A 26927-nucleotide genomic window follows, 5' to 3' on the forward strand; every position below is an offset into this window, starting at 1 on the left:
GGTCTCCCGGTGGTGTGACGATTACAGCCTAACGTTGAAACTGTTGCAAAGGTTGTCAGAATCCGTCAGCCCGTTGTCTTGTTGGTGACGGTTGTAGGAATACTTCATTGCAGAGTCAGCTTGAGATCTGCTCGAGATTCCCGTGGAGGTACTGCATGCCAATGTGCCCAAGTCAGTCACCGGAGTTAAACTCATGGATAGCTTGGCTCTCCGCGATACCTGACTCCACCCTTGTCACGTTTTCTTAGACATATGCATCATAATGCTGATGTACTGGACAGTCAGTCATTGCAAAGACACCAGACTGTAAAAGACGAACAGGTTTTGTCATATTATCTGACAACGCCTTTGTTTAAGCCACCATATAACTCTTAAATGATGGATTCCGCCCAGCAAATACATCATTTTCATCACGATTCAGAATTTTAATAAGGATTTAGGATTTTAATGCAGCCTTACCACACGCGTTATGTAAACGCCGCGAATGCCTGCTAGGTCATGGCGCGGCAATGGCACTGCGCCGCCCAATGCTCGCCGCCACGTGCGGCTGCTCTCACAGCCGGCCTGTGCGCCAGGTGGCCCACTCCTGAGGGTACTGGCGACACTCGCCACCCCTGCAGCCAGTGACAGACGTCCGGTAGGCAGCACTGAAGGGTTATCAGTGTGGGACTGCCCATCCTGCCACCTGACGTTGCCAGACGTCCGCCGCGCTGTTCCGCTGCGTGGGAGCGGCCAGCCCGTGCTGGCGCGAGCTTTCCAATTTCGCAGCACGGCATGACCAACCAGACACCGCCTGGGCGTTATGCCAGCCACGGCCGCCTGGAGATGGGGATAACAGCGCCCGCAGGATCTCAATATCTTATCGTTGAATCGAAAAATTTAGACAACAATCGACAGCAAACAACAATCTTGATCAGTCACCCAGAAATCATCAAACTGTCTTTTATCTCATGACGGGTTATGTCAGATGGCGCCAAATACCTTACAAACGTGCGGAATTTTTTTAAAGGATTTCGTGGCTCCCCATCGTACGCGATATCAGTCGTAGAGTTCTGCAACCGGCGACAAACAAAAGAGCGCGCTTCATGCAAAATGGGATCAAGGCCAGGGTTGTATCAGGCCAATGGCAAACCACTTAATCTGATGTAGTTGTGCTCCTCCGGCGCGTGCACATAACACATACGCAGAAATCATTGGGAAGAAAATGTGCTGTAATGCCATCTGTCGCAAACAATCATTTTCCCAAACTTAAAAGTCATTACCTCCAGTTTCCGATCCATCACGTCTCAGGTGCTGGTGGGTCTACCTGGCATCGTTCGGGGTCTGCTTCCAAAAGGGGAAGGAGAGTTCACCTCTCCCCCTCTTGGTCGCGAGTTGAAGCTCGTGGGCGATGGCTCGGCTGGTCTGCTCTTGTGCTTTGAATGAGGTTTGCATGGCTTACTCTGGTGACTGAGCGCTATGAAGGCAGCGAGATCGGCAAGCAAAGCGCGCCATGTGGGAAATGCAACCTGTCCTTCAAAGTAGCCTCTTAATGAGTGCTCTTCCCGTTTACCTGGTTTCCGGTGTTTTAGCCATACAGAACCGCGGGAGGGTCTTGTGATCTTGATAAGAGTCGGTGCCACTTATCTTTGCCACTTCGCATCTTTGGCACCATGACCCGAGCGTCCATGCAATTTATCTGGATGCCTCAAATGACACGCATTTTTGCACTCGATGAGAAACTAGGTGGATGAATTGGACATGTGCTGACGGCTGACCAGAACCGGTGGCATAAAATCAGCTGATTAAATGGTCCGCATTTCCATTTATTTTCGGTACTGGCCGCCACGGTATTTGTTTAATGTCGCGAGTAATATGTTGGGACATGCAACTGCTGTGGCCACTGGCGTCGCAGTCAGTCACGTTCACTGTTACGGATGACACCGGGACACGCCAGGTCGAAAGGTTCGAACCTGTCACCCTGCGGTCACGTGTCAAGTGTCCAACTGGAGCACTGGCTGGAGCCTTCCCGCTCGGGAATTTACCCGGCGAAACACGAAAGGAGCGAATCGCAAAATACGTAAGTGACCTGACCCAACTTTGTCGTTCCTCCCCCTCCCCCTTCCACCACCAGCTGGAGCTGATTCGCGAGAACGGCTACCCAGCCGAAGAGCACGACATCACTACCGGCGACGGCTACATCATCACCATCCACCGAATCCCGTACGGCCGGGCGGGGCCGGGCGCCGGGCCGCGGCCTGTCGCCCACCTTCAGCACGGCCTGCTGTCGGCCAGCTCCGACTGGATCATGCAGCCGCCCCGACAGGGCACTAGGTACAGTCACGGAGAGCGGCAGCCAAAGGCCGAAGCTTTGGAGCACGTTCTAAATATGTGCCGTTATGTGCCGTCTAGATATGTGCCGTAAATGTCTCATCAGTGTGCCGTTTGAAGCTGTGTCCGCTTGGCTATGCGCACTGCGTTCCTGCCACTGCTGGAACAATTCGCCAGAAATGCTGGAACCAAAAGCGGGCACTGATGAGATTTCTTGCGCGTCCCCGGAGCCCCGCTCGGCGGCCCTCGCCAGCCCTCGCCGTGGCGATGGCGGTGTCACCCGTGCCTCCTCCCGCAGCCTACATGCTGGCGGACCGCGGCTACGACGTGTGGCTGGGTAACGCGCGGGGCAACACCTACTCCCGGCAGCACGTCAACATGACCGCCGACGAGCCGGACTTCTGGAAGTTCACGTGAGCAAGCTCGGATACCGCACGCCACGTGCCTGCTTGAGAGCAGTCTGGTGTGGCGCAGATGTCGTGACGAGCGTTTCTCAATGAACCCGATGACTAGACATAGTGCGATGTAAAGCACAGGAACGGAACTCCCTGATGGAGAAATTCTAAAAATGCTTACCAAACCATGCAGTCTTAAATGGAAGCTGCTTTGGAAATCTCCCGGAAAGAGTTTTTCAGTGCTAAACCTTGCGCATTTCGATGAAAGTTATGCGATCGTCGCCAGGCGTGGATACATGGGGGGAGGGGAGGGGCGAGAGGCTCTAGCCCTGTCCTCCCCCCTCCCCCCCCCCCAGGTGGCTAAAGTCGGGCAACAAATGTCGTTTGATTATATTTATGGGCATTGGAGAGATGCCAAACAGCTGTTGCAGAGGAAATGCTGTTTTCAAGAACTCCTTAGCTAAAAGGAGGCAAAATACGAGTTTGTAAAAATCAGGAGACGTTTTTAGACTCCAGCACTTTCAAAGTTGGGGGGTTGCTCCCCCCCCCAGGCCGCGTTCTCGATCCGCCCTTGGTCGCGGCCACACCTGTTACGCTGCGTTCTTCTCCCCCCCCCCCCCCTCCCCTTTCTCGCCCCGACAGGTCGTTGTTTACACGCACGAGAGTTCTCGAGGGCAGAGGACGGGTAGGGGGAGGGGTGAGGGGAGGGGAGGGAGTATGCCGCATGCCACGCTGTTTTGCCAGGCTCCACACGCGAGCTGGCGTGCAGTGATGACCAACACTGTCAGTGGAATGCGGGGACTGAAGGCAAACACGGAGAATGACAGGGGGAGGGGAGCAGCCAGCAGCTCTCGGTAGCGGCGGTACAGGCAAAAACTGAAGGAGCATTTCTTGTCGCAGCAGGCAATAATGCAGGAGACGGCCCCGGGACTGGGGAGCAAATGCAGGGTGAAGTGATTGTCTCACAGTAAATGATACGCGGTGCCAAGTAGAACGTTCTTGGAGGCAGCGGCGTAGAGCTTTGGTCTTGATTCAAATCTACCCGTGCCGTTATTTTCAAATTTGTGTTCGAATTCACAGCATTTTACATAGCTTTCCACTGTTAGCATAAGTACTTTTCTGCGTTGTGGCGAAATGATGTGTCTCGGCTCAAAGCGGCAATACCGCACGAGTAGCATGAGAGTCATCAAACAGAGGTATCCGTTTGAATCAGCCGCCCTTTGCCATGCTCCGGGAAGCGCCGTGACCCACTGTATGCTGTTGTGCGACCCACGTGACATTATGCCGCACTGTAAAATTAAAAACAGACATCGCGATTACAGGTCAGATTAATTTGGTTTCTTTTGAATATTGATGCCGTGGTGACGTTAGGTGAGATCAAAGGTAATGAAAAACAAGCCGTTAAGCCCCTTTTTGTTTGCGAGTGCTCACCGCTTCTAACCCATGTGCATGGCCAGCTGTCCCTAAACGCTCGTCATATATGAAGCGAGGTGACCGATTATACGAATGTTTGCTCTGATAACAGCGCCGTGGTGAGGCAAGATCTAAGATAACCATGAAAAAGCACGAAAAACATTACTTTAAACCATTACGCATTAGGGTCAAAAGTAATGTTAGTGTGTGTTTTGTTTTGCTTTTTGACAACTCCATTCCTTTTGCTCCGACTACCGACTGCCACGAAGCGTTCAACGCTCGATGTGCCACAACTATAACTACAGCGACGAAGAGACCACGAGGAGACCTATTCCTGAAGCTGGGCCAGAAGGCTTAGAACGTTCAGTTGTCGGTGAATGACACTTTGTTCGCCTCATCTTCATGACCTTTGACCTGGCTGAAAGCCATGACATTCTCCAGCAGCAAAGTTTTCATTCATGGCACATCACATACAATTTCGCGGCTGTGAGGGATGACCCACTGGATTGCCGGCAAATGCAAATTTTTAATTCTTTAGATTTTATGGCTTGTCTTGGCCCTAGGTTACAATGTTTCACAGCTGACAGCTAATAAACTTGTTATTTGGGCACATAGTACGATGAAACTCTCGCTCTGCCGGCTATGTTCACGACGTTGGATACATGAAGTTGTGTGCAAATTGAAATATCATGCGGGCTCCATGTAATGACATTGGAGTTAACACAAGGCCATCGTATTCATCATGTACGGCGGTTAGACTTAACCGTACCCTAGGTAACATATTCAAAACGGAAAAGGATCGACTATGGCGCATCGAAAGTCGGAGGTTTTGTGACTGCTGGTTCCGTCGTTCTGGATCATGACTTTATTTTCATCACCCTCGGACATTTTCCTTGTTTGTTTTCATCGCCTTTCGCTTACCTGGAAGCAGTAAGATACATTCCCTGAAACGTTGGGCACAGAGGACATATCCTTTTTCATTCGTTTTCTCATGCCGTAGTAATAGGTATGGTGTAAGTTCACTAGCATTGGTCCTGGTGACTGAAGACAGGGGTGGTGCCATCAATTTGGGATAGGGGGACTAGATAAAACAACACTCGCTACGATATTTGTGTAAAAATGGATGAGAGGCCACGCGTTTCGTAAGTGACGTTCTACAAAGGATCATTACTATGCAAATACATCCTGTGCCTTGTGCTGTACCATGGATTTGAAGGTCTTACTACAGTTTCGAGGTTTCTTTCCAGCACAGTGGATATAACCATCTAGACCATTCGGACACACAGTGTAGGTCCCGGTCATCTACCACCTCCTGTTGCCATGATAGAGGCTCCTTACATTTCAAGGGGATTTAAAATAAAGCTCCCCTTGGCAAACGACAAAGAGGTGGCTGTCTCCAGTGCCCCTGGTAGCGCTGCCCCTGGGTGACTTCCTAGGGTTGGTATCCGCAGATTCTGCATAGCCAGGGATCAAAATCATAACGCTTGAAAACAGGGAAGAAATAAATGAAATGGGACATCTTGGAGATGGAAAAGGAAGCCTAGTCAAAAGAAATATTACGAAGCAAAGAAATTACAACGAAAGTTATTGCCGCCATGTAAGTATGTACGTACTTCCAACCATTACCCAACTGGGGAGCGACCTTTATTATCCCCTAAAGCTTTTGAGCATAGTGGAAGCAGAAACGGAGCGTCAAAATTTTCAGTACGTTTTCCCTGATCATTTGGCACACTTGCATTACTTCAAAACCTCACTGCAGGTCAAGTCATTGCCCTAGGTCGGGCCAAGTGGGATAATACGCGGAAAAACCCTTTGTAGTTTTGGGAAAGACTGGTGCCAAAACAAAACTTTGCAAGCTTTTTTATTTGTTACGCAATTATTCGCACAATTTTCACGGAATGACATATTCTGAGAGACTGTCAGGAGTTTGAAAGGAATTTCCGGGCATTGAAAGACAAAGAACATCTTACGAATGTGTATGACAAGCAATGATACAGAAGACACGGCTCAACAACTCTGAGACAGAACGCTTAAGTCTGCTCTTGCTTATTCAGCCAGTGTTTACTTATCCAGCCGTTTTTGTTCCACTCTGTACAACAACGAAAAAACAGAACATATTTTCAGACAAACAAATATTGAACCGTTTAACGGCCATTCGTTAACTGTATCCTGAAAACATGCCTCTGCAAAATCATCAGCTAGTTTAACTGACTGTCTTCCTGATGGGTGGCTGCTGGCTTGCGACCAAAGCAATTCATTGCAATGAACCAATCACAAAACGCTTGTCCACAAATCTTGCGCTAAATGTGGCAAATATTTTTACATATGTTTGAATAAACAGTTTGCCAGTTCAGGTCGTTTGCGGACGCTTCACTGGTTCAAACACACCACTTGAATATGTACCAGCAAAGGTTGAAGCATTGCGGCATATCGATCAATGTCGTAACGATCGGCTGGCTGTTTAGCCACGGGATTGTTTTAAAGAGCGCCTCCTGTTTTCGAATGCCACCTGGGAATCAACGTTATGGCAGGAAAAGAAATACCAGGAATCATTCAACAATACCGCTGGACCTGAGCGGCGGGATGAACGCATCATTCCCCGCGATTACCTGCCACACAAATCCAGACCTGTTCGCGTTTATGTCTGAAACCAGTCCTCATGTTCATCGATATGAAATGCAAATTCCTCAACCCGAGCCGGTGTCCAGTTTAGCGCGGCATCTCCGCAGACCAAATGCTACTAACACGAGACTTGAGAGCGATACGGGGAAAGGTAGTTTGGCGCCAGTTTGAACAAAAATGTGATTTGGGACATTACGCCAGTCAGGCTCACCAGATATCAAACGAGGTTAGATCCCGTACCTGATGCGAATTTTCGTTTAGCCCTACAGCATCTTTAAAGTCCTCAAAATGCTTCGCTTAGATGGCTGGACGGGATCCCATTTTCTGATAATCGCACAAAAAAAGATTGAATGCCAGAGAAAAGAATGCGTCATTCGAGTCGAGTTCAGCACATTCAGTTTTAATTTGACCAATATATAAGTTATCGCAGGTCATGATATTCTGACCAGGGTCAAATTGAGACAACACAATAAACGAGTTTTTTTGAGAATATTAGGATTACTATAAGCATGACGTATGCGTGTAAAACACCACAGAACACTTCTAAACATGTCCCCAAAATCTGTTCTTGTCTAAACAAGATATGTTGATTTCATTCTTTTAGCTTCATCTCAAATATGATTCTTCACCTCGATCAGCAAGTGATTTAACCCAGTGGGACTTGCACGCCAGGTGCACAATAGATAAAGGCGACGGTTTCAAAAAGTTCGTGCGCCGCAGTTACCATTTTTCGCCAGTCTTGAAAAGCCCTGAGGAAGACAGATATCCTGGTTTGTTCTGGCCGTGTCAGGGTTGGACTCTATCGTCATTTTAAGTAAAAGTTTTCTCACCCAAAGCTGCTCAAACTGTTTATGTGACGAAATGTCCATCTTGCTAATGATGATCTGATAATATACCTGTCAGATTCGTTATTACGACCTGTGACTGGAACTGTAAGCTTCATAAAAACTAATCGCCGTAGAATCTTCGATTTCGGCGTGCATTGGTCAACACCACATGTTATCATGGAACTGCCATGCAAAGTACCTACATATCCAACAACGCTCCCAGGTGTCAAATGAACAGAAGAAACGAAGCACAAATTGCAAGGTCGTGTCTTACTGCATCCCAATAGGGCGTTAAACACGTGACAACTTTTGAGCGCTTTTGAATCAGATCGTACAGGAACAACATTTGCTCTCTGAAGCACAGTGCAAGGCATACACAATCATCGGTGTTCACCTTTAAAAAAATGATCCGTATTGATTTCCAGGCACTTGGTGATGCAGTTACCTGCTTGCGGCTTAGACATAGGCACTCGACTTAAGACATGAAAAAACTCAGACAACCCTGTGCGTGCTGCTCTCTAGCCATTTAGATAGGTATCAGCAGCATTGTATACCTAGCGATTCGATGCTATGCTCTGTTTATCGTAAGAAAGAACGGAATTAAAGCTGGTCAATCAATTCGTCACGAGCATCACGCTGAAATTTTTTCAAACTCAACAAAATGGGTCGGAAGGCCTGCAGGACAGCACTGCGGATCTCTCGAAGCAATAGCAGTTTTGGATGTTTGCATTGCTTGCAGCAACTTCATGTTCATATGGTTGGTCGATATATATATATATATATATATATATATATATATATATATATATATATATATATATATATATATATATATATGTGCATATTTTTGGCACTGGGGTTTTTTTCGTTGGCAATTATTTTTACGTTCTAAATTCATTGCCTACCTTTGAAGCAAGTTATGCTATACTTTCATTCGGTTATTGCTCCAAACTGGTGCTGTTTCATGAATAACATGGGAAAATCCCAAACACAAGGCATTGATTCGCTCAGTTTTATTGAAGGTATTTAACAAAACGCTGAACATTCAGCTGCAGATATACGTACGATACATCCAGCTCAAACACCCCACAGATAACTACATGCCACATCCACGTAAACGCTACGAAGTCAGTTGAAAAGAACGAAACGGAAACACTTCTCATGATCGATCTGTCATACTGTTCTCATTCATCGTTGTCACTGCCGGAGCCGGTGCCGGAGTCGCTGCTATCATCGATTGTTACGACAACCGGTGGGAGATCTTCTAGCAGCCTGTCATTCGTCCAGTACTGCTGCTCCAGCCTTTTGACGTGCTCACAGCACTTACTCCAGTCCTCTGGAGAGACAGCTGCGACACCTGCCTCCACCAGCCGTTCCACCTCCTCTATCCGCCCCGTCAAGTTCCCCCGTCTTATCACGCGCTTCATCTGTGCCCACACTAACTCTATCAGGTTCAAGTCGCAGTGATACGGCGACAGGCGAACGATCCGATGACTACGCTCTCTAACAAGGTTGTCAAGAAAATATTCCTTTTTCCGGTTCTGGGACTTGACTAGCTCCAGCAGCTACACCTTCCGCATGTCTTCGTCGATGGTCACACCCGCCTGCTGCAACCACTCCTGGATTTCCGCTTTACGCCAGCTAGAAGTTGGCAGTTTTTGGCACAAACGGGAATGATATGAGGCATTATCTATGACGATCACAGAGTGCTCTGGCACGTTCGGAAGCAGGCACTCGGTGAACCACTTCTCGTGGCAGTCGGCGTTCATCGACGTATGGTAGTCGGCGTTCTTGCCATCGGCCCTGAGGTGGAAAAGTGCGCCCGACATAAATCCTTCTGAAGAGCTGACATGGACAATGGTAAAGCGTTTTCCTTTTCCAATGGTGTTCTTCCGTCCGTTGATTTTACTACCGTCCAGCCACGCCAAGTCCTCCATATCGTGCTGATTGTACCATGTCTCGTCGGTATAAATGATTTTGCTATCGGGAATTTCTTTACGCAGCCTCTTCAACTCCCGCAAGAACTGGCATCCTGTTGCTGCAATATGAGGTTTTTCGACCAGGATCTTGCGCTTGTCGATCCTTCGGTACTTAAATCCATTCGCGAGTAGGTGTTTTCTAGCGGTGGATCTAGACATGGTGACGCCCAGCTGTTCGTGAAGAGCATCCGTGATGGTGTCCAGAGTAACATGTTTTCCGTCGATGTACATTTGGTGTACCATTCTCCTCATCGCGCAAACATCGAACGGATCTAGATCCACCCTTGGTCTTGCTGCAGCTGTTCGGGATCGGCTTGGCGACTTCAGTCTGGCACCATTCTGGGCTTCACGTTGTATGCGGCAGACTGTAGTCTTCCCAACGCCCGTTACAGCTGCTGTTCTTAATAATGGGCTCTCCCGGACGGCGTCGTCGTCTCCCGCCTTCAACTTCATGTCCCGGTCTTGGACAAAATGTTGATGCACATTATAAACAATTTCCCTACTTTGTGCCCCAAGAATCCTTCCAGACGCTAGATTATGTTTTTCATTCATTGGTAAGTAGGTACTAAAACATATAAAAGATATAAAAAGACAATGCAATATGCAAGCAAAACAATATAAACTTTTCACTACGTAAATTATTACCGCAACACCAAAGTGATGCCGGTCATGATGTTGGTAATTTTTGGGCTACAGCACACTCGAATAATAACCCACGCGCAAAAAACGTGCAAAATCGTTGGCAGCACTTTAATTCTGTTCTTTCTTACGATAAACAGAGCATGGTAAATGTAATGGAACTTTATTATGGTGGAAAATTGGTCCCCATGAGTGAAAATGCTTACAAAGAATGCATTTTTTTCCTGTCAGAAGGTTGCTGAGATAGGGGGACTGTTCCCTGCTATCCGGAGATAGAGGGGGACGCGTCCCCCCATTCCATTCCAGATTCGTCACGGTGGTTCGAAACGCATTCTGGGTAACACGCAGTTTGCCTTCGCTGATCCATAGTCAGTAGTTTACTGTTTAACGTCAATTCCCGCTCTTCCAGGTGGGACCAGATGGGTATGTATGACGTACCGGCCATGATCGACTTCATTCTGGAAACGACGGGTCAGAAAGATTTGTATTACGTTGGACATTCCATGGGTAAGTACAAGTCTACCCCAACTGCACCGGACACATCGTAGTTTTACATTCAGCATCTATAATACTTCCCAAAACACGCTGCGTTCGGCGGATGATAAAACTATCCGGACAATAGAGCCCACGCTGAATTATTCCGATATCAGTGCATTATTAACACATTCCCGTGAGATTTCCCACCAGCTCTTCTGTTTCGATGACGCTCAACTTGAATTGAAGTGTTCCGTGCAGGCGTGCCAGTGTATTAGCCTTACATAGCACCCGACATCACATCAACGATCGTTCACCCCAATCGAAGACATTTTGTAGCATTTTAACGTGCTCACGCACCAATCGTTGCTTCTTTTGCTGCTTCTTTTAAGCCCACCAGTTTGTCAACTGCCGAGCATCTCATTGGCCACCGACTGACCTGCGCTGTTCTCCGAGCATCTCCTTGGTCGCCGACTGACCCGTGCCGTTCTCTGAACATCTCATTGGCTAACGACTGACCTGTGCCGTTCTCTGGGCATCTCATTGGTCGCCGACTAACCTGCGCTGTTCTCCGAGCATCTCCTTGGTCGCCGACTAGCCTGAACTGTTCTCCGAGTATGTCATTGGCCTTTGGTTGACCTGAGCCATTCCTCGACCGTCTGGCCACAGGCACCACCATGTTCTGGGTGATGATGTATAACCACCCCGAGTACAACGACAAGGTGCGGCTGATGCAGGGCGTGGGGCCCGTGGCCCGGCTCGACCACACCTCGTCCGTCATCCGGTACTTCGCGCCGTTCGCCAACCAGATAGAGGTGAGTCGCGCGCCGCGACCAGGTAGTGGTGGCCGTGGTGGCACGGCGGGGAGCTGGAAAATGGGTCTGGTTACGCTGGAGGCGGATTTTGCATAGAGGCTGTCCGCACGCACACGCACAAGCACACGCACACGCACACATACAGAAACACAGACACACACAGACACACACATCGACACACACACACACACACACACACACACACACACACACACACACACACACACACACACACACACACACACACACACACACACACACACACACACACACACACACACATGCACAGAGAAGGAGAGATGTTTTTTATAGAACGCAACCTAAAGAAACAAGGGGAGGAAGCCGGGCGGCGTAAAGAACGTAGTTGCCAATTATCATGTTAGTTTTTCTTAAATGTTTTAAAACCTAGGGCCGGACACCGTTGGTTTCCTCTCATGACAAGCAGCACGCACGTTTTTGATTCGTACCTCTAGTTTAATTAGGACAAACAGACGTGGCCGTTGGGCGAACGTACGCTTCTCTCACTCAGCGGAACGGTGCTATACCAGGGAGGTAGGGGGATGGTAATTGGAAAACAAATCTGCAACGTAATTTATGGGTGGCTCCATATGAAATATGAAATATCTTAGCAGATAAAGGCAGGGAAGGTCGGTGACGGCGGCATGGTCCGTAGATGTGGTTGGTTACCCCCAAGACGACTTGATTGTCCAGCGAAGTGCTGTGTTTCCGTAAAGTCAGCTTTCTTTGCATTTTCTCTATCTTTGCGTATCGCACAGGCACTCGAGCTGCTGGAATGAACTGACAATGCTAAAACCCCAGTCCAGAATCTGTTGATCCGATAGTCATTGCTCTGTAGGTGTACAACGGTCGCCAATGCCTCTTGAATTGTATAAATTGCGCCTTCCAGTCAGAGTTTCATCACTGCGTGTCTTTGTCGGGTTTGCGCCATCTTGTGATTTAAAGCGGAGTGCCGGTTTTCCAGAATTATCCGGCCTCTGTGCCGAAGAACCAATGTTGTCGTACCCAGCGCACCCGCCCGGGGCACCGTCTTCAGATGGATTGCTTTTACGGGATTCGAAGAGATTACATGCGAACATAATTTGATTGACTAAAGCTGTTCTCAAACCCATCGGACCCGAACATCCACCTGTCGGCGAAATGTGCGCGAGGCGCTGCAGCGCCACGAACTGCGCCACAAAAGCAGCCATGTGTTCTGACGCATTGCACTGTTTTAAAGACTGACGCGGCTAAGCGAGAGATCAACATTACGCGTCCGTGGGCGCCCTTGACCGTCTGTGACAGCCTGCCGCCGCCGCCCGTGTCCACCCGCGAGCCCGGCGACCCCGCTCTGGTAACTGTCGCGTGCCGCCGGCAGAAACTGGCCGAATGGATCGGCTATGACGAGTTTATGCCGAGCGACGCGCTGATGACGCTGTTCGCCGAGCTCGTCTGCGAGCCGACCGAATCCACGCAGTTCATCTGCGACGACATCCTCTTCCTGCTCTGCGGCTACGACCCCTCGCAGCTGAACGAAGTGAGTACCGGGCGGAGGTCGCCTGATGTCAAGCTTTGGCACTTTGACCGAGCGTGTCAGTCCCGGGTTTGTGGGATCCGTAACGGTCCATGTGTGACTGTAATGTCACGTCGTTCTCAGTGAAATTTCCACGTTTTTAAAGAGTTCAAGGTAAACGCGGTGTAACGCGGTGTAACCTGAAGACACCGACACGGTCTGTAGCTGTGCCAATAGTCACCCATTGCTTCCGTTTGTGCTCGCCTTCGTTCTTAGCTTTGGTCATGACTTTCTCCCTAGTGCTTTCGCTTATAGCAAAGTCTGCCCGGGATTATTTTTTTACGGAACGCCGAGCATGTCATAGTGTAAACTTTCATGGAGGGCAAACGGCTGCAGAGGGTATATTAGCGCTCAGGGGTCATGGTGCAACCGGGGTTCGAACCCGAACCTCCCGCGTGGAAGTCGAAGGCGCTAACCACTCGGGAATTACGTTCCGCGGGATTCGCTTGCCGTTCGTCTGTGTCCATTATCGACGAAAAAGCCAACTGGCGTTGACTCCTGGGCGTGATTGGGTTTATTATTTCGTCACAAGTCAACCAAGCAAACGAGTTACAGAGTTACTTTATTTATACTTACGCCTTATTCATATTTTGACGTCTTCATCACGCGTTCCCTGGATGGGAAGTTGGTCAAGACAAGTCGTGATGGTATGCGTATCACGTTAAGGCAGGGTCCATACTTGTGCTTGACTCTGTGTGACGTGTGAGTCCTCTCTACATCTAACACGACTGAATGCAAAATATAGAATCAACTCCTCTGATAATGCCAGAGGGCAAATATATGGAGTCCATACCCAGCCAAGTGTGCGTGATATGCTTTAGTATCTCAGTGTACGAATCGGGCATTAACGGGGCACGGGCGCTCACATGCGCTTGGAGCGTTGCTCGACAACTAACAACTCTGGAGAGACCAGGTTGTTGACCGGAGACCATCAATCAGCCAACGCAAACTCAGGCGTGATGAAAACATATGTTTATAGCCAGTCAGCACTGATATGTTTTTGACACAACACATCATGTGTCCCTGCGCTATTACCACTGTCTATACTTAGCTAAGCATTAGCTCAAGGCCACTGTGCCTTGAAGAATCCTGTTACATGCCTGCGTCTTGCGTATATGCGAAGTCACGATGCAGGCTCCTTCCACCGAACTTTGTTCCCACATCGGGAAACAGCTTCCAGAAGCTGATATCAGAATCCACGCAGAGGTGCACGCTCTAACCCGAAGTCAAAGGTGCACGCTCTAACCCGGAGTCAAAGGTCATGCTCTAACCCGGAGTCGGAGCGCTTGGTCTTGCTGCGCTGTAGGCCAGAATCGAGATCAATGGCTCTGAAGCAGAGCGGAGTATCTTACCTGCGGCTGTTGGGATAAGCTCAACGCCGTCCATTGGCCCTGGCTTTCGAGCCCCAGAAGCGGCGAGCCATTTGGCCCGATCACACAAACGGCGCCCAGCAGGCAGGTGATGGAGGAGGGAGCGCCTGCTCTGTCCGTGGCCCGGTTCTGCGCTGTGGTGTGACACTAAACGATCTTGCTGCGGCTCTATCGGACAGACAAGCCAGAGGCAAAATAGTTCATTAGACGGGATTAAAACTATCGTGTTGAGTTCCGGGCACGGGAGCAGGCTCTGTTTAGCAGGCGGTCTGAGAACAGTATTGCCCCTGCACGCTATTCGGATAACTTAATACACGAGCATGCAGTGCAAATCTGTCAGAGATCTCTCAGGCAACCGGTCAGGTCGGACAAACGAGCAGATGCCGTCACTGATTCATGAAGCGATGGATTGACGGCAGCACTGATTGAGAAGGGTACAAAACGTCACAAGCTCCGCGACCTGAACCTGACGCGGACACACGCGCTTGGCTGAGTGGAGCTGGCGGCGGAGGGATAGCGCTGTGTCGCAGCTGACTCGCAAACCACACACACCGACGTACTATACAGACACAGACACAGACAAAGAGACCCCGGCCTACGCGGCCCGTCACGCTTCATCAGTGATGTGGACAGCAGTGTAATGACATCCGTATTGATGGCGAGACCCAATATTTACCCGAAGATGGCGATGGGATATGACCAGGGCTTGGCGATAGCCGGGTGTTGACAAGTGCCGGACGGATTAAGCCAATATTGACCTGACCACGGGAAGGGAAGGGATGAGACAGCACGCACTGACCTGCTACTCACTGCTCTGAAAACGACATAATACGTGAACTAACATGACAGATTACCTCCCAACTGAGCCAGAGTTCAATTACCCTCGCCGAATGGGGGGGGGGGGGGGGGATTGATAAGTTGAGTGCTCCATCCGGTCTTTCGGCGGTTACTAAAAGGTAATGGAGATTGCCTCCACGTAATGCGTACGCCCATTGCCGAGTTCTTTTGATACCTTCTGTCATATTTGGTCCATGGTTAGACCTACACCATGTCAAAAAAGCCAGCTTCCTAAAAATGATATTCATCAGCGCAGTTTTGTCAACTTGGCTATGCTTTGACTCATTAGAAAAATAATATATGATGAAACATACAGTTTTTGTTTTGGCGTTTTCGAGAGGCCTAAGATTAATTACAAATCTGAGGTCAGGTGAATCATGACAATAAGTTAAGATCAAGCCTCCATTTGAGCCGACACTCACCAAGTTTTGGTGTTTGAATATTAGCAACAGTATGGTCCTTTACTATGCTGCACCATATGGCGACAACACTCATAGCGTTGGCTTAGGTCGTGACTCCCAATTTAGGTAGGTACATTCTATTTTTTGAAATAATGAACTGTTTGCCCTTAGGTTACCTTAACCATTCGTGGAGATACCTCCAGAAGCTAAGGTTAGATTACACGAGAGCAAAATATCATGTGATACCCCAGTTTTAAATTGTTAGGTAGAAAAGTATGTAATATGCATTCAGTATACAGATTTTGAATTTTGTTCACAAAACACGAGATAAATAGCTTCATTTAAGGTGTGGACCTCCAGGCCTCTGAAGGCTATCCGAGTGATGCCGCCTCTTGCAACCTGAGCTGTGCGCATAGGAGCCTTTGCGGACTTAAATGAGCCACTGCCATACTTAGAAACGGTGCCTAAACCAAATCGTGAAAGTGAATTCCCTTTCAAATTAACATTTATGGCCATGTGCACGCGATCACAAGCCTGGTGTCGACCTGTCCTGACCGCCGAAGGCCCAGAATATCCTCCCCAGCTGGCGGAAGGTGACGCAGGAAGCCACGCCGGCGCGTGACTCTACATGACCTCACATGACATATAATGGTCTTCACTGACCCGGCACATCCCGGAAAGTCAACATTTTAGTAGTTTCATAGACTCTGCTAGAATCTGAATTTTCTCGTGCCGGTAGTTCGCATTTTTGATCCAGATTGACCCAGTTTACTTGAGTGTCAACTGAAAATAGTGTTTGGGTGTCTTTGGTGTTTTTGGGTGCTTCACCTTGCCATTTGAACAAATATTTAGCTTTCAAGTATCACGATAAGAGTGTGCATTATTTATGGTATTAACATGTTTATCAGAAAATTTAGTCACCGGAGATCGATTAGCTATCATTCAATGTGAAAGTGTATCATTTTGGATGGGTCAAATGACCTGACATGACCTGTACTTAAGCGCATGAATGTGGCCCCCCATGGTCTTAAAGGTCACCTCAGTTCAATCTATTTTCGGTAAAATAGCATACATATATGTATGCAAGCATCGGCTGATTTGGATTTTTCTTCACCTAAAATGACCTAAAGATTCCTTTAACGTCCAACACTTTGTGACTTGGTGAAATCTGTCGTAGATATTTATATACATCCCGTGCTATGCCGGGGTATAGTTGCCCATGCAGTGTAGGGCCTCTATCCTCCTAAGATTTGGCTCTAGCGCTTACCCTTAATTCTGTTTGAGAAGAAAGTGGGTCAAATCCGTGGAAAACCCTTTTGGTGCGTACGCAGGGGAAAGGTTTCGTTAACTTTCACTGCTCAGCTTCCCCACCCTCTTTTGCAAACTACGCCGCACTACTTTTTGTTGGGAGCCGATATCTTAGATGAACGCTTAACTACCACCCCAACACGGTTGGTGAATGCCACACGTCTCTCTTTGCGGTGCATCGTTTTAAATGTCTTGACCTCAGGCGTAGGCGACGGGCCAAGTGGACCATAGAACCAACGTAATTCCGCAATCCTAGGTATCACGCCATGATGATGCATAGAAAGAATCAGCCGCACGTAGTTTTGACCTAACCGCTTTTTGAGAAGTTCCTACGCCGCTGGCCTGGCCTCAGCAGTAGCAGCCACGGTCGCAAACATCGCCGCCGGCGGTGCCTCCCATCAGTGTTTCCCTCCTCTGCCCACAGACGGCGCTGCCTGTCATCATCGCCCACACGCCGGCCGGCGCCTCGACGCGCACCCTCGTACACTACGCCCAGGAGATCGACTCCAGTAAGCGATGCGGCCGGCGTGAGTGCCGGGTTCCCTTGCCCGCCCCTGTGAGGCGCGGAACGGCCGACGGGCGACGGGGGCGGCGCGCGACCTTCTCCTCCTCCAGGGTCACACTGGGGCATGTTTACGGCCAGTGAAGGCGTCGAGGTTTCAGGGAGCTTTTATGTTTATGGGGTCGCCACACGGTGTGGAGGAGGCGGCTGCGCTGTTGTTGCTCTTTGCATATTTCAAGCCGATATCGACCAGACAGCTGAGATCCCTGGCTGGATAGGGACTCGGGCGAAATATTCGGGTTCGGCAGTGAAAACGGCCATGCTTCGGAAGACTGCACCTGGTGTTGCATACACTTTGTAAAGGTCGAGACTCCCTGCACACAAGCTTGGCAACAGCATGTCCAAACTTTTTGCTGCAATTGGCGCAAACCGCGGGGTAGTTTGCTTACATCTTACATCAGCAAGTATGCCGAACACTTGTTATCTATCGTGCCAGATGCCTTACGTTTAGTGTTGTCTCCAGGCCAGCGGCATAGTCTTACAAAATAAGGTGGGTGTGGGGGGGGGGGGGAGGTCTGAAGAATAAAAAATGACCCAACCTACCCTTAAAATACGCCAAAAAGCAAATTTTTCACCAGATTTGGCCGACTTTCTCCCCAGAGGCGTGGGAGAGGGAGGGCTGGAGCCCAAGTTGCGGGGGGGGGGGGGGGGGGGCTGAAGACCCACTGAATAGGAGAATACACCCCTGCTTCGGGCAATGGGCAGGCGATGGTGAAATGTCTCTATTATAATCTCCTATGCTGAAAATAATCGACCCCAAATTCGCCTGGAGGTAATGAACAAACGAAAGCATCGGGTAACCATTGTCATATTATGACAACGTTTGACGCGTCAGTGTAGTTTTATACACCGGTTTCGAGATGTTCCAAGTTTTGTAATGAGAGGGTCTGCACATATCCGAATACGTTACTGCTGTTCGTACGCCTTGTGTTTGGGACTATTCATCTTTATATAACCCTGTTTACTCGCGACCGTGAGAACTACTTTTAAACGCCAAACAGTCTCATTAGTCTCATTCTCATTCTCATAGTCAGAGTTTCGAACATTCTCACTCTCCCACATACCAATGGTAACATGATCTTTTCGTTTAACCAGCACCTGCTCGCATATATGGGGTTAATCATTTTCAAAAGAAGCTTTCACCGTGCCAGCTGAACACGAGTGATTGCTGAGCTGGTGGTTCGTGCGATATTCCCTCCTGGCGAGATGTTCCTCGTCGTTGCCCCTCCCAGTCGCCTGGATCAATACACCGACATCACCTGCGGATAAATTGGACGGAGTCCTCCTAACCGCTCATCACTAGCCAACTACGGAACGGTACAGCGTCTATGATTGGACGGCCGATGTCAAAAACGGTGCTATATCGGATCATCGAAGTAAGATCAGCTGATGAGTTTGTAGTCGCTAAGGCTCCTCGCTCCGGCATCTGCGGTGGAACCGGATGGTGCAGGTGAAGCATCGCGTCGCATTGGCGATACGTGAGAGATGCGCCAGTTGCAATTCTAGTGAGAAAAATGCTTGGAGCGCTATATGAAATCAGTGGTATGTCAAGGTATGAGAGGCTTATTCGAGCGGTTTTTATCTTCAAACCGTCTGGTCCATCACATCTATAGTGGTCTTGTCCACGGCGCAATGCGACTGGCGAGGTTATGTCTGCGTAAAGTCAAACAGCTACGCTTTCAAGGCGACCAGCATTTTTTCTTTTTTTGACGACCACGGAGGGTGCTCCTGCAGTGCTATAATAATGAACAGCACTTTATTTCATCAGAAGATATGCATCAGGTATTGGTATGTATATCTAAGAGTACAAGTTTGACGTAAGGCTGTTTAAAACGAAGGACAATACCATGTATGACCGCTTTTTCAATCACATTGCCTCCAGAAAAGCCCCTGATTCCCGAGCGATCATCAGACTTGTAGCGTGGGTGGTGTAAGAATTAGCCGAATCTACACAGTCCCAAAGTTGCAATTCCAACCGCTCAAAAGCTATGCTTGGCAAAGGAGTAGGGTTAACACCTAGCAATACCGAGGCTTCTAAGTCATGGTACGCTTTTTGGAGATGCTGGTTGCTTCCTAGCGAATCCAGGCTGGATGCTTAGTATCTGGGTATGTTGAAAGCCAGGGTCCCTAGCACATATCTGCAGTCTTGTATTTCTGAATAGCTTGAAAGAGATCCCTGCGGACGACTTTAAACGTGACGACGAATAGGGACACCCTGAAAACACGTAACACGTACGCCTCAAACATATCAAGCTGCGGTGAGTTCAGAGTGGGGAAAAGAACTAACTTTTCAAATCTCACAAAACATAAATATTTAATGTTGACAACTCAACAGTGAACATCTCAAGAAGACAAATATGAAAAGCCGATGACTTCGGACACTCCCAAATGGCTATCAGGAGTACAACGTAATGCGTCTTTCTGGGACTGATTCACCTTTTTCGAGCCGAAGTGCTGCTTCACACTCATCCTTATCATGGTAAAACACGATATCAGAACTAGTTGCTTGGCCAATTCATAGACTCTATCTTGAACCAATTTACTCATCCGATCTCCCGAATGCTCTTCTCCATTTCGAGCTGTCTATCGCACGCCGGCGATGGTGCCATCACATCTAAAAACAGAAATATATATTAGCTCCAGAAACAAGTGAATACTTTACTTACGCTAGGAACGGAGTGAGTAGTTCGAGCCAATGGCCGCCGCACGACCTGTTGACGCTGCGGTGTTTCCCGGGACCGGTTCAGACCCCGCGGCCGGTTCAGACCCCGCGGCCGGTTCAGACCCGGCGGCCGGTTCAGACCCCGCGGACGGTTCAGACCCCTGGGCTGGTTCAGACCTCGGAACCGGTTTAGACCTCGGGGCCGGCGTCGCGGGCCCTCAGTAAGTGTCTTTTTCTGATGCTCGTATTGCTTGGAGAAAAGCTGTGCAAGAAAAAATGTGCACGAGGGCATGTTCTGAATCAACATGCCTGTTGATGCAGTCACAATCTCACTACAGTGCCCACTGACTACGACATCCTCCGTGGTCAACGAGCTTGCGTAGGCGGTCAGTGTGTGGCTGTGTTTGTGTGGAGGGGGGGGGGGGGGGGGGGGGAGTTGCCGTTGCAGGCATACATGTAACATACTGGGACATGGCTATATTTCTGGTGATATGAGCATATCAACCAAAGAAACGTGGGCAATTGTATTTGTGACCGGCCGGCTGCCATTCTTGGCACTCGCTAATTTCGTTTATAGCTATACAATGACAAAAGTTACAAGAACGTCACTAGCCTGATATTTATCACGTCTTTGGCTATGTTTGAATTGGTGTATGTTTACCTCCTTTTTTACTCACTGGCAGTGAATGCCGCGGCCTTGCAACGTACCACCTGTTAATGCCGGTCCGAGTACAGGGGACTGTGAGCCGAGTGTGCAAGGTTGTGTACTCGTGGTCACCCGTGTATGGGTGACAGGTCAATAAAAGAACAACATAGAAATGGACGCTGCCTTAATACGACCTTGGCAGTGTTGCTCATCACTGTCTCTTTAATCTTGCACGAATAAAATGCCAGTTTGTGAAGAATCCACGTTCTTGCGATTGGACGAGACCGCTAGCACCTCATTACACGTATTTTCCATGAATTGCGTTTTAAGCGATCATGCCAAAAAACAACGTAATATACTACGTTTTGTGGTCCTTCATGTTTCATGACATGGTTTTCCGAAGGGCTAAGGCTGTGAGTAGGCAACCTCCATGTACGCTGTGCCTACCTCCATTCATGGAAGGAATAACTGTTCACAAATCATGCTGATTCTGTGCCTAGAACCACGTAACCAAGTTTCCGATCCCTGCGCTCGCCGCTTTTTGTGAATTCGCGGTCGGGGCAGTGAACGAAATCGAAGGAAAACGAAGTCGAAGCATGCCAAGGTCGTGTTACGGATTGGGCAGGCGTTCCCTCACCTTTGTTCTTTGACTTTGTAACTTGATTTCAGATTCTGAAATTTTATCTCTTTTAGGTTTTTGGTGTTGAAGCGTCTCTCTTTTGGGTACTTTCACGACTGTTTATCGCACGTTTGTGTTATTAACTGGAGCAGAAGACCGCTGCACCCATTTATTGATATGGTGAGCTTCATTTTGCACATTTACGTTAGTCAAGATTTTCTCATTAATTCATCACCATGTCTTGTCTCCGCCTTGTCCCAGGTAACGCTAACAATTTGCCAAAGATAAATGGCAGTATTTCGTGGAAACCATTCGAAATGAATTTATAAATAAAGAAATAAGAATAGCGCGGCCTCATTGTTAGGCCGACATTACAGAAGCCATTCAAATTGCTGGCGATCTTGTGGCATTCCCACCGCGGCTCTTCGATAGCCGCGGTAGCATGACTGCATCGCTTAACTGGCACAAAAACATACGGTGATAGCCCGTCTTCAGCAATGACTTCCTTTTCTTGACCTGGTGGAACATTACAAAGCTAAATTGACACATCTCTCCTCTTGTGGCAGACATTTACAGTGCCCTTAAAGAAAACAATCCGCTGACTATCAGGAAAGAATTTACTGCCACAAATATAGCCTTATCAGCTCGTATCGCGATCAAGCGTGGGGTGGAAATTGCCGGCTTCAACCTGTTAGCCGGTGTCGCGTGCCTAATTATCAGCTAAACGCAGCGAATCTCAGGCAATAATCCCCGGTTGAAAGGCTCCGACCAAACTGGCCTGATTTCCGGTTCGTTTATAAGACTGAGAACGTGGCGTGCCCGTCAAGTTGGCGAAATCGCTAGCGTCAACGGGAGGAGAAAGAAAAATGTTCCGTTCCAACGTTCATACTGGCCAAACGTTCATACTGGCCAAACGTTCATACTGGCCAAACGTTCATACTGGCCAGTTGTATTCCAGACAGTCCTTCACATCGTTGATATGTTCAAATACATATCTAGGCACATCCACGTCCACGGTCCAAGTCGCGAGCCCCCTCGGGCGGCGTGACGCCTGCGGAGCTTGCGTGACCCGCGCCCTCGCCTGGCCTGACCGGACCGGCTCCTCGCGACCGCTGACCTTGACGTCCCGGGCCGATTGCACTGATCCGTTTAGAGGCGCAGCCCGGCGGGGCGAGACGCCGCGTCCGCGCCGGCCGTGGCGCACGACGGCCGCGCGCGTGTGCCTCGGGCGCGGGCGGGGAGCGTCCGAACCTGATCAGGCTGATAACTCTGACGGGCGGCAGTCGCCTCAGGGCATTAGGAGCGCTGACGCAGCGGGTGGCCCCGAGGCGCGCCGCCGGCGCTGGCGCCGGCGCGCCGTAAAAACTGCTGAATTTTGTGTCGGTGAGGCGGCCGAGCCGACATAACCAAACAATATCGGCGAGGATAACGAAGTTACGGCCGCGCTAAAGGCCAACGAGCGGTTTGCAAGGGAGGTGGAGTAGGTAGCCGCGCGCTCTCGCAGGTTGAGGGAGTGCTGTTTTTCTGGCGCTGATCAGAGGGAGAGAGTGGCTGTATAAACCACACAGTTGGTGTTTAGGGTCGCATTCGCCTCGACAGCGGAAACTTTTAATGATACCCAGAGGCGCTGCAGTGGAGGAGCGCACTAGGCGCAGTTGTTGGCAGACAAAGCTGGGCGCAGCAGAGCGGGATTACCCCGCATCAGTTATGTGTTGTTGGCAGTTCGCGTCTCGTTTTCGACGGGCGTGCAGAGCAGAGGTGACGGTGAAATGCGACGCGGCGCACCGCTCATCACTCCTCCACCCGGCGACGGAAACACCCTCCGCCGCCTACCGATGTCCCCCTCAAATATTGATGACCGGCCCGAATGTCTTCACTGGTGCCAGCCAGCCCGTCGCATGGTTTATTTATGCTGTGACCCGATGGCGTTGTTTTCTCTTCGGTGGCCGACAAATGCTTCTCGGGTCGTTTCGCCTCACGCGTTTGGACCCGGCGCCCCATACTCGATCCATTGTTGATGGGTTGGGAGCGGCGAGCCTGCATATTTCAGGTGGTGTTACAGCGCCCGGTGCCTGCGTTCCTGGCCACCCCAGGTGGGAGCCCGGGGCGTGGGGCGGACTCACCGCCGGCGGGGGGTTTCCCGGCAAGCGGCGGGCCTCACGACTAACTAACCTCACGACTGACTGACCTTAGGACTGACTGACCTCACGACTGACTGACCTCAGGACTGACTGACGTCACGACTGACTGACCTCAAGACTGACTGACGTCACGACTGACTGACCTCACGACTGACTGACCTTAGGACTGACTGACCTCACGACTGACTGACCTTAGGACTGAATGACCTCACGACTGACTGACCTCACGACTGACTGACCTCACGACTGACTGACCTTAGGACTGACTGATCTCACGACTGACTGACCTTAGGATTGACTGACCTCACGACTGACTGACCTTAGGACTGACTAACCTCACGACTGACTGACCTTAGGACTGACTGACCTCACGACTGACTGACTTAGGACTGACTGACCTCACGACTGACTGACCTTAGGACTGACTGACCTTACGACTGACTGACCTCACGACTAACTTACATCGCAAATCACGACCTTGTGACCTCACGACTCACTCACGACCTCACAACTCGCCACTGGCTGGTACGCCCCGAGCGGAACGAGCGTGTCATCCCGCTCACATGTCGGCCGCGGCCGGTGAGCCCACCACGGGATGAGGTGCGTTATTGAGGCCGGGTCACTGTCTGTGCCCTCCTGCGATGACCCCGGGGGCGCCGCGCGCTGCCAGATGGCGAAGACCCGCTGTCGGTGGCATCACTACCGTCTTGTCCATCTCTGGGGGTCATTCGAACCAGAATTACTCCTGGGGTTATGGCTGTTTGATCGATCCCCGGTCTTCATATCGCGAGGTCATGCTGCTTATTTGGTGGGCGATCCGTCTGATCCCAAACAAAATATTAGTTGTGTTTTGGCATATCACAACTTGGTGAATGTGACAGGTTGTCGCTATGCCAGAGCATGTGTTGGCATGCAATTGAAGGACCACATCCTGGATGTTGCGTTACTGTGATAACGTGTTTTATGGAAATGCGAGTGAGCTTATGGTGCTTATGTGCTTGAGAGCTGTGAGACTTCTGGGTATGCATGCCATATTGAAGCTCATCAACCCCACCGAAAAGCTTTTAACCTAGCACAGTGTTTGCACGTTTGGTCTAAATGTTTTTTTTGTTTATTGATTTAATGTCGCGCCTTGATTGCTTTACTGGCTTTGATATTGCTATCAGCGCGCGTCTGCAGTACCGGCAACCGAGGCAGACCAAGCTGGGAGCGTAACGGACAGCTTTCGGACCTACCAAGACGGTGATAAGCTGCAGACCTCCCCACCAATGGCAAGCCTCATGTGGAAACGGTCCCACGTGGTGAATGAAGCTTGCTTATGACCCGTCTATGTAGTTAATACCTATTCAATTTCCTTAATACCTATCCATGTCCGCCCTTCGTTTTCAAATGGTACTGCTATGCTAAAGAATGTATCACAGGGACGGCAAGTCATCGACGGCGATGCGGGAGACGGGGGGGGGGGGGGGGGGGGGCTTAGGGCTTCCTTATGTCATGTGTGCGTACCAGCTGTCATATGTACATACTCCTACATATGTACGTACTCCTATTCGATAGTTTCTGTTTCTAATTTCACGCAATCCAAACACCCGCTGTGGATTTATAACGTGACTGGGCGCTGTCGTTATAACGGCAGCGCTTGATAGTTCGGTGGAGCGCGCAGCCCCCTGCTGGCATAACTGCCAACACAAATAAAGGTCATCCTCGCGCTTTGCTGCATTGCTCCAGTTATGGGGGATTGAGCGCTGCAAAACAACTCAGGCCCGAGTCCCATCTGGAGGGGTGAGCTAGCGGTGGCGTCTTGCAGCAGAGTCTATCGTGGGATGTTGAGGTCGTTTTTTTGCGTGGAGCGCTGCGCAGACAACTGCAGGCGCCGCAGGACTCGATAGATGCCCATCTTTGTTCAGGAGAGACTCGAAACGTGGCTTGGGGCTTAGTGCCCCCCCCCCCCCCCCCCCCCCACTGCTGCCAGACACTGTAAGCTGGTGCAGTCTCCATGGCACCGGTTTTAGAATGACGCAGACCTACAACTGTTTTAAAAAAATATCTAACGGCATTTGGAGAAGGGCCTGACAATGCGTCCTCTTACTAACGTTCGCCAATGTCATATTATCAAAAGAAGTTTGAGAGGAAAGGCGATGGGTCGGGGTCGGATCGGGTCGGCGTGAGTTGCCAGAGGAAGGGCTATTGTGAGCTGCAGGCTCAGGCTCAGCTTTCTGCACCAAGGCCCTGGCAAGAGCAGCCAGCCATAAGGCACCAATTCGTCGCCCGGTAGCGCTATTTTGTGACGTAAACGCGCCAGGAAATCACTTGAATACAACTTTTGGGGGGTACCACATGCTAAACAATCGTAGGGTACTGCAGTTCACTCTTCTGTGACGTGCTACGACACGCTGACCGCAGTTTCCTTCGTGTCCACGCAGTGCAGGCACTCTAACACATCACGACGATGGAGTACCGGTCCCCAGAGGTCGGTCGGCCGTTTTTGGTTTGCATATCTGGCGCGGTTCCTTACTTCTGACTTCAGTGTAGCTCGCGTATCCGGCCGCTGTCGTGCAGCTCACCAACACCGCCGTGAGAACCGGCGCGTGAGTTGGCGACGTTAATGACACGCCCAGCAACAGGCGTCGATGAATAATCCAGGGCGGTTAATCGGCGACAGCGGTGCCCTTCGTCCCGCATCTGCCCAGACAAGCGCCGACATGCTCCCTCCACCGGCGGCGAAGCCCGGGGCCGTGCCGACTCGACGTCCGGGGTTTCAGAGAAGTTCTCGCACTTCGACTGGGGTTCGGAGGAGAACATGCAGCGGTACGGGCAGCGCACGCCGCCGGAGTACACCCTGGACCGGGGTGACGTGTCCGGTAGCGCTCATCTGGGCCGACAAACGACCTGCTGGCTGACCCCCAGGTGAGGGGGCCACCGCGGCGGGGAGCGCTCAGGTGGCAGGCGGGATCATCTGACCCCCAGGTGAGAGGGCCACCGCGGCGGGGGAACGCTCTGGTGGCAGGCGGGATCATCTGACCCCCAGGTGAGAGGGCCACCGCGGCGGGGACGCTCTGGTGGCAGGCGGGATCATCTGACCCCCAGGTGAGGGGGCCACCCGCGGCGGGGACGCTCAGGTGCAGGCGGGATCATCTGACCCCAGGTGAGAGGGCCACCGCGGCGGGGACGCTCTGGGTGGCAAGCGGGCGCGGATCTGCTCGTCCCGGCCGCGGAGTGGGGAGGAGGCTTCGCTGAAGCTCCAGCGTGAAGGCGAATGGCCTGACCTGGCCCGCCGGTCGACAGGAAGACGCCGGGCTGGGTGCGCCGGGTGGTGGTGCTCTGTTCGGGGCCGTGA

General features: G+C 50.4%; 1 pseudogene; it reads left to right on the forward strand.

The window, feature by feature from the left end:
- The first annotated feature begins 509 nt into the window (after positions 1-509).
- Positions 510-26927, forward strand: LOC119092487 (lipase 3-like; annotated as a pseudogene).

This window comes from Pollicipes pollicipes, unplaced genomic scaffold (genome assembly GCF_011947565.3).
Source record: "Pollicipes pollicipes isolate AB1234 unplaced genomic scaffold, Ppol_2.1 Scaffold_3447;HRSCAF=4054_pilon_pilon_pilon, whole genome shotgun sequence".
In the NCBI taxonomy this organism is placed as follows: domain Eukaryota; kingdom Metazoa; phylum Arthropoda; class Thecostraca; order Pollicipedomorpha; family Pollicipedidae; genus Pollicipes; species Pollicipes pollicipes.